The sequence below is a fragment of the Hyperoodon ampullatus genome (assembly GCF_949752795.1).
Source record: "Hyperoodon ampullatus genome assembly, chromosome: 2".
NCBI lineage: Eukaryota > Metazoa > Chordata > Mammalia > Artiodactyla > Ziphiidae > Hyperoodon > Hyperoodon ampullatus.
The window spans coordinates 175894521-175906810 of record NC_136915.1 but is presented as its reverse complement, the minus strand read 5'-3'; positions in this window follow the sequence as shown (position 1 = coordinate 175906810).

Below are 12290 nucleotides of genomic sequence, written 5' to 3'. Positions count from 1 at the left end.
GGGCTATTCTTTGCTGCGGTGCACAGGCTTCTCATTGCGGTGGCTTCTCTTGTTGTGAAGCACGGTCTCTAGAGCACAGGCTCAGCAGTTGTGGTGCACAGGCTTAGCTGCCCCGCGGCATGTGGGATCTTCCCGGACCAGGGCTTGAACCCGTGTCCCCTGCATTGGCAGGCGGATTCTTAACCACTGCGCCACCAGAGAAGCGCTAATTACTTTAAAGATATGCATATCACAAGGCCTAACCTCCAAGAAGTCATAAATACACTACATGTTTGTATTCTATCTTTAGTACTCAATAACTTTTAAGGGTGATAATGAGATGGGTAAATATAACTCTACTTCCTGGAATTATAGATTCTGTTTTCCAAGTTTTCTACAATAAGCATTTCTTTTGTAATCAGAAAAAAATTTTTTAAACTTAATGTAAATATTAAAACCTACAGAACACACCTAGGAAGATGGACAGGTAAAATATGATACAGTGGTAATTACTGACATTTTATTGTTTTAGAGTTTAACATATTGAATATTCTTGAAAAATCTGCATGTCCTCTAGATCAAACACATAAACCTCTTCCTAATATAACCATCAAAGAATGCCCTGTAGGTAGTTGCTCTTAGTGACCTAAAACAGATTAGGAAATATAATTTTCCTTTAACAACTCATGGTAGGAAATGAGTTCCAGACATTCACTATAAGAGGTCAAATTTAATGTGTATGAGAACCACACAAGGGTATCGTTAAACGGCAGATTCTGACTCAGGAGGGAGGCCTGAGAGTCTGCATTTCCAATAAGCTTTCTGGGCTGATACTGCTGTCCACAGACCACATTTTGAACAGCAAGAGTCTAGGAAACTTCTTCCACAGCTTTATGGAGGTATGACTGACGTCAAATAAACTGCAAGTACTCGAAGTTTACAATTTGATGAGTTTTAACATACACGTATACCTGTCAGACCTGTCAGACAATCAAGATGACATGTCCTTCACCCTTTCTGTAATGCCTCCCTCCCTCAAGCCATCTCAATAGGTATTAGTTAGAATGTGTTTGTCACAGTAGAATTTGATTTCTACAAACAGTTCAGAGAAGCTACCTCTATTTCCCCACTCCTGTCTTTTATATGTGAGGAGACACAGAGTCAGCAAAAATGTATATTTTCTGAAACCTTTCAAATATCTTCCCCAAGTCTGTTCCTATACAAAAGAGAGTGCTTTTCAATCAACCAACTTTGTTATGTGAATTTCAGTTAAGCTCCATCCCTTTCAGTCATTTGCCAGATGAAGTATTACCATTGCTGAAATGCTTTTGAAGTTTCTTCCCTAAAATCAATCTTTCCCTTTGTTCCCTCCACATATTTTCATCTCTGAAATACGGTTAGATCACCAGACAGAGACTGGGTTGAATTATACGTTCCCTGCTTTATCTTGTGAATTCATATTCGGTCCTTGGTAAAATTTTGCAGTGAGTCTAATTTAGTAATGATAATTACTGCCCTTTGGTAATGATAATTATTTTGTGCTCCTTGACTGGAAGCACCTGGAGACCAAAGGCTATGTCCCTGGACTCCCACAGTCCCTAACACAGGACAGGAAACATGGTAGGCACTCCAAATGTCTTACTGAGTGAGTGAATGAAGGTATAGTTACATCTATTACATGCAATATCAGTTCAGCTCAACGTACATTTAGGGAGTGCCCCCTATACTAGACATTGTAGGAAATACACAGATGAGAGGCTGTGGACCACAAAGGAATCATGGTCCAGTAGGTGAGATCATGAGAGAAGCATTTATATTACAGGCGGGCTGCCAGTACTGGAATGCACTCACCAACTCAGTGACCTTGAGCAGGTTACTTAACTTCTGCTTCCTCCTTTGTAAAATGGGGATAATAATAGTAACCACCTCTCAGGCTGTTGGGAAGACTGGATGCATGAATACACGTAAAGCACTTAGAAAAGGACCTGCCAGGCACTTAGTGAGTGTTTAATACATTTTGGCCACTGTTATGTACAATGTTCCATTAAAATGTAGACGAGAGGGAATTCCCTGGCGGTCCCGTGGTTACAGCTCCACACTTTCACTACCAAGGGCTCAGGTTCAAACCCTGGTCGGGGAAGTAAGATCCTGCAAGCCACGCAGCCAAAACGTTGTAGAAGAAAGATTGCACACTGGAGGCCCACTGGATGAACCTTGCCCACTAATGTCTTTTACTTGGCTTGCAAGAGTTGGCCCCTGTAGTGCTTTAAATCTGAATGGGTTGCTAGCATTTCAAAATCTGGAATATTTTTTTAACAGAATTATTACTTTATTTTATTTGTTTATTTTTTGACCTTGCTGCATGGCTTATGGGATCTTAGTTCCCTGACCAGGGATGGAACCCAGGCCCATGGCAGTGAAAGCGCCAAGTCCTAACCACTGGACCGCCAGGGAGTTCCCCCCAAATCTGGAATTTTAATGTAAAAGTCCAGATTTCTGAGTTACCTTTAAAAATTAAGAAATTTGGTGACACTGGGCCTGGTATTGATGCTAGACATCCATGAGCTGGAATTATGTAGAGGCTGCCTTCTTAAGAAGGGACACGTGCTCTCGAGTTTGCGAGAATCCCCCCAGCCCATTGTGATAGACACTGTCCTTGATGTTTATCACAGGCCTGTAGCTGGTGCTAGTGATCATTTTACACCAACTCTATTTATATTGTTACCTGCCTGGCCACTGTAGGCATTTGTGTTTGGAACTCCCTAATGCAGAAGAAAGAGAATAGCCTATTGCCAGGAGGGTTTAGAGATGGCTTCAGAGAGGAGATAAGTATGATCATTGTGCATGTTTACATTTGAAGAAAGTAGAATTCTAGGCAGAGGGAATACCATTTGCTAACTTCCTGAGGGTTAAGAGAGACCAGCATGTTTGGTTAGCCTTGGAGAAGTGACAGGAGATGAGCCTGAAGAGGTAGGAGGGGTCAGATGTGCAGAGCCTAGAAGGGTAGGCCAGGGATAGTCCTGAAGGTGATGGGGAGCCATTGAAGGATTTTATGCAAGGGAGTTTCACAAATAACTTGGGCGGCGGTGGAAGGAGAATCTGGAGGGGAGGTTGGCAGTAGGGAGCTCAGAAAGAAGCTGTTGTTAGCCCAGGAGAAGACCATGTGATCCTGAAGAGGAGCTGCATAGGGAGATGACAAGGAAGAGATGGATTCCAAAGAGATGTGCAACAGAGCCAGCCAGAGTAGGTAAGGGCAAGAGACTGAACCTGTCACTTTTTAGGTGTTGTGACCTTAGGACCATTTTCTGGACCTCTATCTCTTTATCTATAAAAGGTAGAAATTATTTCTGCCTTGGTTCCGTCACAAGATGTTGAAAGGCCTAAATTAACTTATATCTGTGAAAGTGCTTTAGAAACTGTAAAATCCCTGAACAGATAAGATATGATCAGTATAGCTGCTGTTATCATTCCTCTCAGGCCTTCACATCCAAAACACTCTTAAGGGCCACTTTCCATTATGAAATGATATATATTTCTTCAGGTTCAAAAGTAAAAGTGAGTCTAATAAAAGAAGTCAGACAGGGATGACTAGTGTACAGTGTAAATCTATCAACTGTGGTAGTGTGTATACATTTATGCACCAGACACCTAACATTCATGTAACAGCTGCAAAGATATTTAATGGACATCAGATTAATAAAAGAGCATTCTTCCTTTATTATAGTAAAAAAAAAAAGTCAAAGACATAGACACACACACACACACACACACAAAAACCCAACACACACACACACACACACACAAAGACATAGACATTTGTATCTAAAAAAACAATGCTTCTGTAATCCCATTACTGAGATCTAATCAACATTAGCAATGAAAGAAAATTTTCATTTGTATTGCAAATAATAATATTCATATAATAATAACGATGATGATGATTATAAAGTAATATCCTCCACTTACAGTAAGAAGAAGTTAAATGTTTAGGAATGGAGGCCCCTGATTCCAAGGATCTATTCAAAAGATGCTCCGAGACTAAGGCTTCTGCTTCAGGGGCTTTTCAGCCCCACCTGCTGGCTGGAGGCGGTAGCGCTGCCCCACCCGGGCTCACTCTCCACGCGGGGTGCTCCTGGGACTGCAGGCTCGCCGCTGCACCCACGGCCCTGTAGCCATCTCCTGAGTCGGGGGAGAGGGATGCGGGCAGTGAGACGAGCAGCTGCTGGGGCCCTGCCTGGGAGCTGGAGAGCCAGGATGAAGCCTGGGGGTTTGGGCAGGTTTGCCCAGATGAGGAAAGTTTTTGAAATGAATATAAAAACCAAATTTTGATCAGCCATGCTAGAGGAAAGAATGAATTATCTTTCCATTCTCTCAGTAGAAAACTAAGTTATGAAATTGGTATCATATGGCGAACAAGAAGTATGCAGCCGAAAAAATGTAGGAAGAAAAATAAGCATAGAGATGTATCGGGGAATCAAATAACAGTAATAGCTGTTGTTACGACTGTGTCATTTCAATTTTGTCACACTAATCAGCTCTTTTAGCATTTGTGCTTCATTGTGGTTTCATTCCTCATTATGATTAAGCATTCGTTTTTGTACCTAATTTTTTTATCCTTTTTCTTTAAGAGCTCCCCTTCCCCCCATAACTGAACAAGCTTCAGGCCTGGATGTGCCCTTGCTTGGGTGTACTGGAGGACTGCTCTCCAAAGAGCATAGAACTAAAGCCGGGAGACCAGACTTCCGGGTTGGCTTGGTCACTTGTGGTCCTGTGTCTCGGATGCAGCCTGAGCCTCCTTCCAGCTCCAGCACACACTCGTGCAGCGCAACCTTCCTTTACCTGCACGTGCGCTTTAGCTCCCTGGTGGCCAAGCCAAAGAGTGACTGAGGTTTCCTGAGGGACACTGGCTGTGGTTCGGGACTGCTGTCTTCCATCTCCTTGCACAGTGCCTGGAAGCCTTGGGTTGTTCTCCAAAAAAGTGGGAACACACCAAAAGATTGTCAAGTGCAAACAAATAGGAAGAATGGAAACTGCGTCCCCAAGGGCTGACAAGATAACTGGGGCAGGGGGACACAGTTGCTTAGTGCGGTTTGGGAAGACTTCCTGGAGAAGGGATAATTTTGAGCCTTGATTAAAATCAACAAGCAACAAGAGCAAGAAGTACAGCTAAATGGATGTGGGAGAGGGAGGCTGAGCCTGGGAAAGAAGTATGTCAAGGAGGCAGTGATTGTTCTCCTTACATAACCCAATGACTCTCATGTGGACGAGGGGTACTTCTCCCACATACAGGGACTGGTCTTTATTATCAGTTGTGCTCACAGGCCTGGCCCAGCCCCTGGCACGAGGGAAACAACCAATTCATGTTTGTTGAATGAATGAAAGAGCATGCAAAAATAAAGAACATTATAAAGAAATTTAAAAAAAAAGAGCATGCAGATTTCATAGCAATGCAAGGAAGTTACAGGAACAAATTTTAGCTCAATAAGAGGAAAAACTTTCTAAAACTTAGAACTTATGATTGGAGGACACCAATAATAGCTACTGAACATGTTGTATGTGTCACGGACTAGGCTAAACTCTTTATGTACATTTCTCATTTAAGCCTTACAGGAGCTGCTTGAAATAAGCATCATCGTCCACATTTAAAAATGAGGAAACTGAGTTACAGAGGTTAAGCTACGTACACAGAGTCACAAACCCTCGTTCAGAGCCAGTGGAGGAGCCTTGATTTGCAGACAGGTCTGTCTGACCCCGAAGCCACAGCTGACCGTACCCTGAAGGTTTGCCAGTGCTTCAAGCATCTTGCTGACCCGTGAGGCCCTTGCATTTCATATGCAGAATATGCACAGCCTTTCCCCTGAGGAGGCCCTGCCTGGTAAGATCTGCCAACAGGTACAGGAAAAGGTGCTCAACATCGCTAATTATCAGGGTTTTGCAAATCAAAACCACAAGGAGATACCGCCTCACACCTGTCAGAGTGGCTATTACCAAAAAGGCAAGAAATAACAAATGTTGGGAGTTCCCTGGCGGTCTAGTGGTTAGGATTCGATGCTTTCACTGCAATGACCCGGGTTCAATCCCTGGTGGGGGAACTGGGATCACACAGGCCGTGCGGCACAGCCCCCCACCCACAAAAAAAAAAAGAAGAAGAAATAACACGTTGGCAAGGATGTGGAGAAAAGAGAACACTTTTGCACTATTGATGGAAATGTAAATTGGTGCAGCCACTACTGAAAGCAGTATGGAGGTTCCCCGAAAAACTAAAAAGAGAACTATCATATGATCCAGCAATTCCACTCCTGGGTGTATATCCGAAGAAAGTGAAAACATTAATTCGGAAAAATACATGCACCCCAATGTTCATAACAGTATTATTTACAATAGCCAAGATATGGATGCAACCTAAATGTCCATCAACAGATGAATGGATAAAGAAGATGCACACACGCACACACACTCACACACTAGAATACTATGCAGCCAAAAAAAAGAATGAAATTTTGCCATTTTGCAACAAAATGGATGGATCTAGAGGATATAATGCTTAGTGAAATAAGTCAGAGAAAAATGCTGTATGTTATCACTTATATATGGAATCTAAAAAAAAAAATGAATGAATATAACAAATCAGAAACAGACTCTCAGATGTAGAGAACAAACTGGTGGTTACCAGTGGGGAGAGGAAAGGGGGAGGGGGCAAGATAAGTGTAGGGGATTAAGGGATACAAACTACTATGTCTAAAAGAAATAAGCTGCAAGGATATATTGTATAGCACAGGGAATACAGCTGTATTTTATAATGACTTTGAATGGAGTATAATCTACAAAAAGTTTGAATCACTGTGTTGTACACTTGAAACTAAAATAATATTGTAAATCACCTATACCTCTATAAAAATAAATTTAAAAATTTGAAAAAGAAGCATCAAAGATACTGCTACCTCCCTCCAGGACGTGCCATAAAACTATTTAAGATAAAGTCGAGGTTGCTTTTTTTTTTTTTTTAACTTTAGAAGTACATGTTTGTTATAGAAAATTCTGTCAACATATAATAATATAAAGAAATAATTAGGCAGAATTCTGCCACCCAGAGAACCACTATTACACAAGTTCTATTAACCGTATTAGCATTATTTCCTAATGGCAGGCTCTCCTGACCCAGCCCAGCAGAGGCTGCTATTTGAGAGACAAAATCTCCTTTGCAGTCCCCTTGTTTTGCCTGGGGCAGGGCAGGTGAGACAAGATTTGAACGTGGCCTCCCATCCAGGTACTAATGAGGTCCAACCCTGCTTACCTTCCAATATCAGAAGAGATGAGGTATGCCCAGGGTGGTATGGCTGTAGGCTGAGCCTGGCCTCTTGATAAGAGACACAGAGCCCCTCATAAGGGTACTAAGACATAGGCACAGGAATGTTTATTACAACAACATTTATAGTAGAAAAAAAAATTAGTAGCAACCAAAGTGCCCAGCAGTAAGAGGCAAGCAACATACATAATGGTGCATCCATTCGAGGGAGTTCTAGTAGCTATTTTTAAAAAATGCCCCAAAATGGAAAGATCTCAAAAATATGTTACTATGGGGCTTCCCTGGTGGCGCAGTGGTTGAGAGTCCGCCTGCCGATGCGGGGGACGCGGGTTCGTGCCCCAGTCCGGGAGGATCCCACGTGCCGTGGAGCGGCTGGGCCCGTGAGCCATGGCCGCTGAGCCTGCGCGTCGGGAGCCTGTGCTCCGCGGCGGGAGAGGCCACAGCAGTGAGAGGCCCGCGTACCACACACACACACACAAATATATATATATATATATGTATATATATATATATATATATATATATATATATATATATATTACAGAGCCATATTTATAGTATGGTTCTTTTAGGTTAAAATATTTATATAGCTAAAGAAATCAATATATATGGGATATATGAGGGAGGTTTTAACCTTTCATTTTCTACCTTTCTGTACTGTTTGAATGTTCTAATCTTATATGGGCATTATTTTAAAATATCACAGTGAATTCCGTGGCAGTCCAGTGGTTAGGACTCCACGCTTCCACTGCAGGGGGCACGGGTTCTATTCCTGGTCCGGGTACTAAGATACCACAAGCCCCGCAGCCAAAAAAAAAAAAAAAAATGTCACTGAGGATTATCTGGGAAGGAAGGGTTACAGCTAATTTTTAAAATCTTTTCATTGTGTATTCTTATATTAAAAAAACACATGAATCTTCTATTCCTGTATTACAAATACTCTTTTTTTTTGGCCACGCTTTCCGGCTTGTGGGATCTTAGTTCCCCAACCAGGGATCGAACCTGGGCCCCCAGCAGCGGAGTCCTAACCACTGGACCGCCAGGGAATTCCCTATTTTTGTATTTTTAAAATTAACCTTTTATATATATGTATCACTGAATCACTTTGCTGTACAGCAGAAATTAACACAACATTGTTAAGTCAACTATGCTTCAATAAAATAAATTTTAAAAAATTAACCTTTTTTCAAAGCCTAATTTAGGAATTTTTGAGGTGGCACCCGTTATGGCCACCAGGACTGCCAACCTTCCTCATGCCTGGCACATAGTAGATACAGAATAAATTATTCAGTGGATGAATAAATTTGGTGAATCTGTTGGAGGCAATTCACTGTACTCATAGAGCTCAGCCCCTGAAGTCCTCCCACAGTCTCTGAAGAGCAGGTTATCTTAAATGTAACCTTTGCAGCCTTCCTCTTCTACCCAAAAGCTCAAATATTTTCACACATTCAATCAGGAAATATTTATTGCTCACTTACTATATGCAAAAGGCAGAGCAAGGGGCTGGTGTTAACTTCCCCAAATTATTTTCATAGCTAACTAGTTATTAAGTCAACAAATATTTATTGATCTCCTATCATGTATTCCAGGTGGAGGGGCAAACAGATGTGATCCCTGCTCTAAGGGACCTAGAGGTCCAAGGGCCATGGATCTCAACCCTATCAGACCCCGAGCCTCTTCATAAAACAGATCACTTTTAGTATCCCTCTTCCTATCTAAAAGAAATCCATAGATAAAACATCATATGTACACAGTCATTTTTAATGTCCTAAATATAATATAAAGGAGAAATGCAGGAAAAGCAATTAATAACAAAACTGTGGCTGTTTGAGCACGACTTCTAGGGCAATAATGAAGTGGTCAGATGCTTGCATGCATACATGGAACCACCTTGAAAACATCTGCTATAAATGCAGATGGATAATGCTGTTGCTGTTGGTAATGTGCTTTTTGAAATTGTGAACAACTCTTGAGAAAGAAAATTAGTTCATACATAGATACTTCCCTGGAAATTTTAGTGCAAAAACTCACTGTGTTTCTTTGTAAAATTCAGGTTCTGTGGTTGGATAATTACAGACTGGCTTTTTGTCTCTAGGACCATCCAGCGGGACGTGGGAATTGGGTAACCTGACCCGTGAGTGGCAGGACATCGAGTGTCCCTGCCCTGCCCACGGATTGCCAGGTTCATCGCCCCCATGGGTGAGAAAAGCAGAAATGCTCGAGGGGAGATACTAAGAATACCAGGTCCAGAGGCTGCCATGGGAGGCTTCAGAGGCAGAAACTGAAGAGTCAGAAGCAGCCCAATCACACTGCATATCTTCAAACAACAGGAAGTCCTGACACCCAGGAAAAATGTGGTGTGCAAGCCCCAGAGCAGGGACTAGGGTGTCGGCTTTCCAGGTGCCAGACAGCAGGATTCCGGCTGAGGCAGATATAAAGGTGATAATCAAATAAAACCCCCATTATAAAGGGCCTTAAAATAAGTACCAAGAGTGTGCCAGCTACACCCTCCCCCATGGCACAGGGCTGTGTGCAAGGCTGTATCTACTTATTTTTTAAAAAGCAAACTTTTGGGGGATTCCCTGGAGGTCCAGTGGTTAGGACTCTGTGTTTTCACTGCCATGCCCAGGTTCAATCCCTGGTTGGGATGCTGGGATCCAGCAGGCCACATGGCATGGCCAAAGGTTAAAAAAAAAAAAAAAAAGAAAGAAAAGAAAAAAGCAAACTTTTAAAAAGCTGCCTGGAAAGCAGGGCTATGGCAGCTCTTGTGTCAGGGTGTGTAACAGGTCAAGAGGCCCAGAGAACATTTCAATAGTCAAAAGGTGGTGGGACCAGGCAATATTTTCTTCTTATTATTTTTACTCCTTCTGAATTTTATGTACTAATCCTTACTAACATTAATTATAATTTATAACCTTCAATATATGGTGTATGTTTTAAATATAAAAGATAAATATATCATATTGTTATAATCATTTATATAATTATATAAATACCAATAATAATTCATTCTTAATAAAGGAATATTCTTTATTCCTATTGACTTCTTTCTAATATATTTACTTTTAAATTGATCACAAAATGACACAGATTTGTGGTGAAAAATATTCACACAGCACTGCAGGGTATAAAGTGAAAAGTTAAATTCCCCTGCCCCTCTCCTGAACTCCGCAGTCCCACTTCCTAGAGGTCAGAGTTTCTCAAGTATCCTTCCCTGAAATTTTTTCTATGCATATGCAAATATATACATGTAAATACAGTACAGAGCTTCTTTAAAAACATACACGTGTGCTTAGAGTAACAACTTGTTTGGCAATTTGCTTTTTTCATTTCACAATATCTTGGGGACCTCTTTCCAGATAGTACATTTAGAGCTACAAATTCTTTCTGCTTGGGTCTAGATCTCCTTTGAACCAACATACCCCAGTTTATTTAAGCAGGGTGGAGGGCACAGGAAACCAGACAAGAGGCACTCACCCATGCAGTCTCTCAGGCTCACCTGGGGAAGTGCAGAGGGGCCGCATTCCAGAAGGTGGCTGTGCTGTGTCATTATCCCTTCTCGCACTGCAGGCCGGGGAAGGATTTGAGTCCTGGAAGAGCAAGGGACCTAAGAGTCCAGTACCCACACTGTATGGATGAGAAACCTGAAGGGTTGTGTTGACCCAAGTCACCGCCAGCTGGTGGCAGATCCCATACTTGACCCAAAGTCCCCCAGCCCAGCTGACACACCAGCCCACCCTATGGTATCAGTCCCTCCCTGCCTCACACTCCACCATCCAGCCTCCTGGCCTGGGAGCACCTTTGAAAACCGCTGAGAGGGGCCTCCTCTTGTGCCTCACGGAGAACTGGGGGTCAGGGCAGCAAGTGGCCTTTGATGTGGCTTCTTTGGGGAGTGAATCCATCTGTTTGAAGGATTTTTAAAATAACGGATTTCTTGGAGTATTTCCCCCCAAAATTTAGGAAGTGAGTACAACCTATGATCTCATTAACTAAAAATAAGCAGAGTTAATATTTTCGAAAATGCCCCTCGAGAAGCTTTTCTGTGAATATATGTTTGGGTATTTTTTTATTTTTAGAAAATGGTATATTTTCCATATTGTTTGTCATGTAGCTTGCTTTTCACCCTCTGTGGAAGGGGGCAATATTTCATTTTCTCATGACAATGAATGTTAGTTCGCATCACAGTTTTCAATGCTTGCATCACGTTATATCTTATGAATGTACCATAATTTATGCAGCCAATCGTCTGCTGGTGCTGGTTTGTAATCGAATCAACTGTAGAAGAGTCAGGTTACCAACCAGCCTGTATTTCCTTCTGTGTGCAGCACTTGCTGAGGGGAGGGCAGAAATGTGCGTCTCGGCTCCTGTCCTCCGGAAACCAAACGTCTGCAAACACAGATCAAGAATGACAGGAGGGACTTGCCTGGTGGTCCAGTGGTTAAGACTCCGCGCTCCCAATGTAGGGGGCACAGGTTTGATCCCTGGTCGGGGAACTAAGATCCCACATGCTGCTCGACCAAAAAAATTAAAAAAAAAAAAAAAAAAAAAAAGACAGGAGACCGTGTATCGCTATGCTGGGAGATGATAAATGTGCCGGAGTTGAGAGAAGGGAGGGATGGAGGCTTGTCATGGTGAGGAGCTTAGACTGTGGTGTCTGGCAGACCTGGGCTTGGGTCCAGGCTGGGCCACTAAGCAGCTTGGATAAGGAGGTCTTGAGTCCTGTGCCCAAAGCCACAGTTTCTTTTTTTCTCTTTTTAATTAATTAATTAAATTTTTTGGGCTGCGTTGGGTCTTCGTTGCTGTGCACAGGCTTTCTCCAGTTGTGGCGAGCAGGGGCTACTCTTTGCTGCGGTGCACTGGCTTCTCATTGCGGTGCCTTCTCTTGTGCGAAGCAGGGTCTCTAAGTGCACGGGCTCAGTAGGTGTGGCGCAGAGGCTCTAGAGCGCAGGCTCAGTAGTTGTGGTGCACGGGCTTACTTGTTCCGTGGCATGTGGGATCTTCCTGG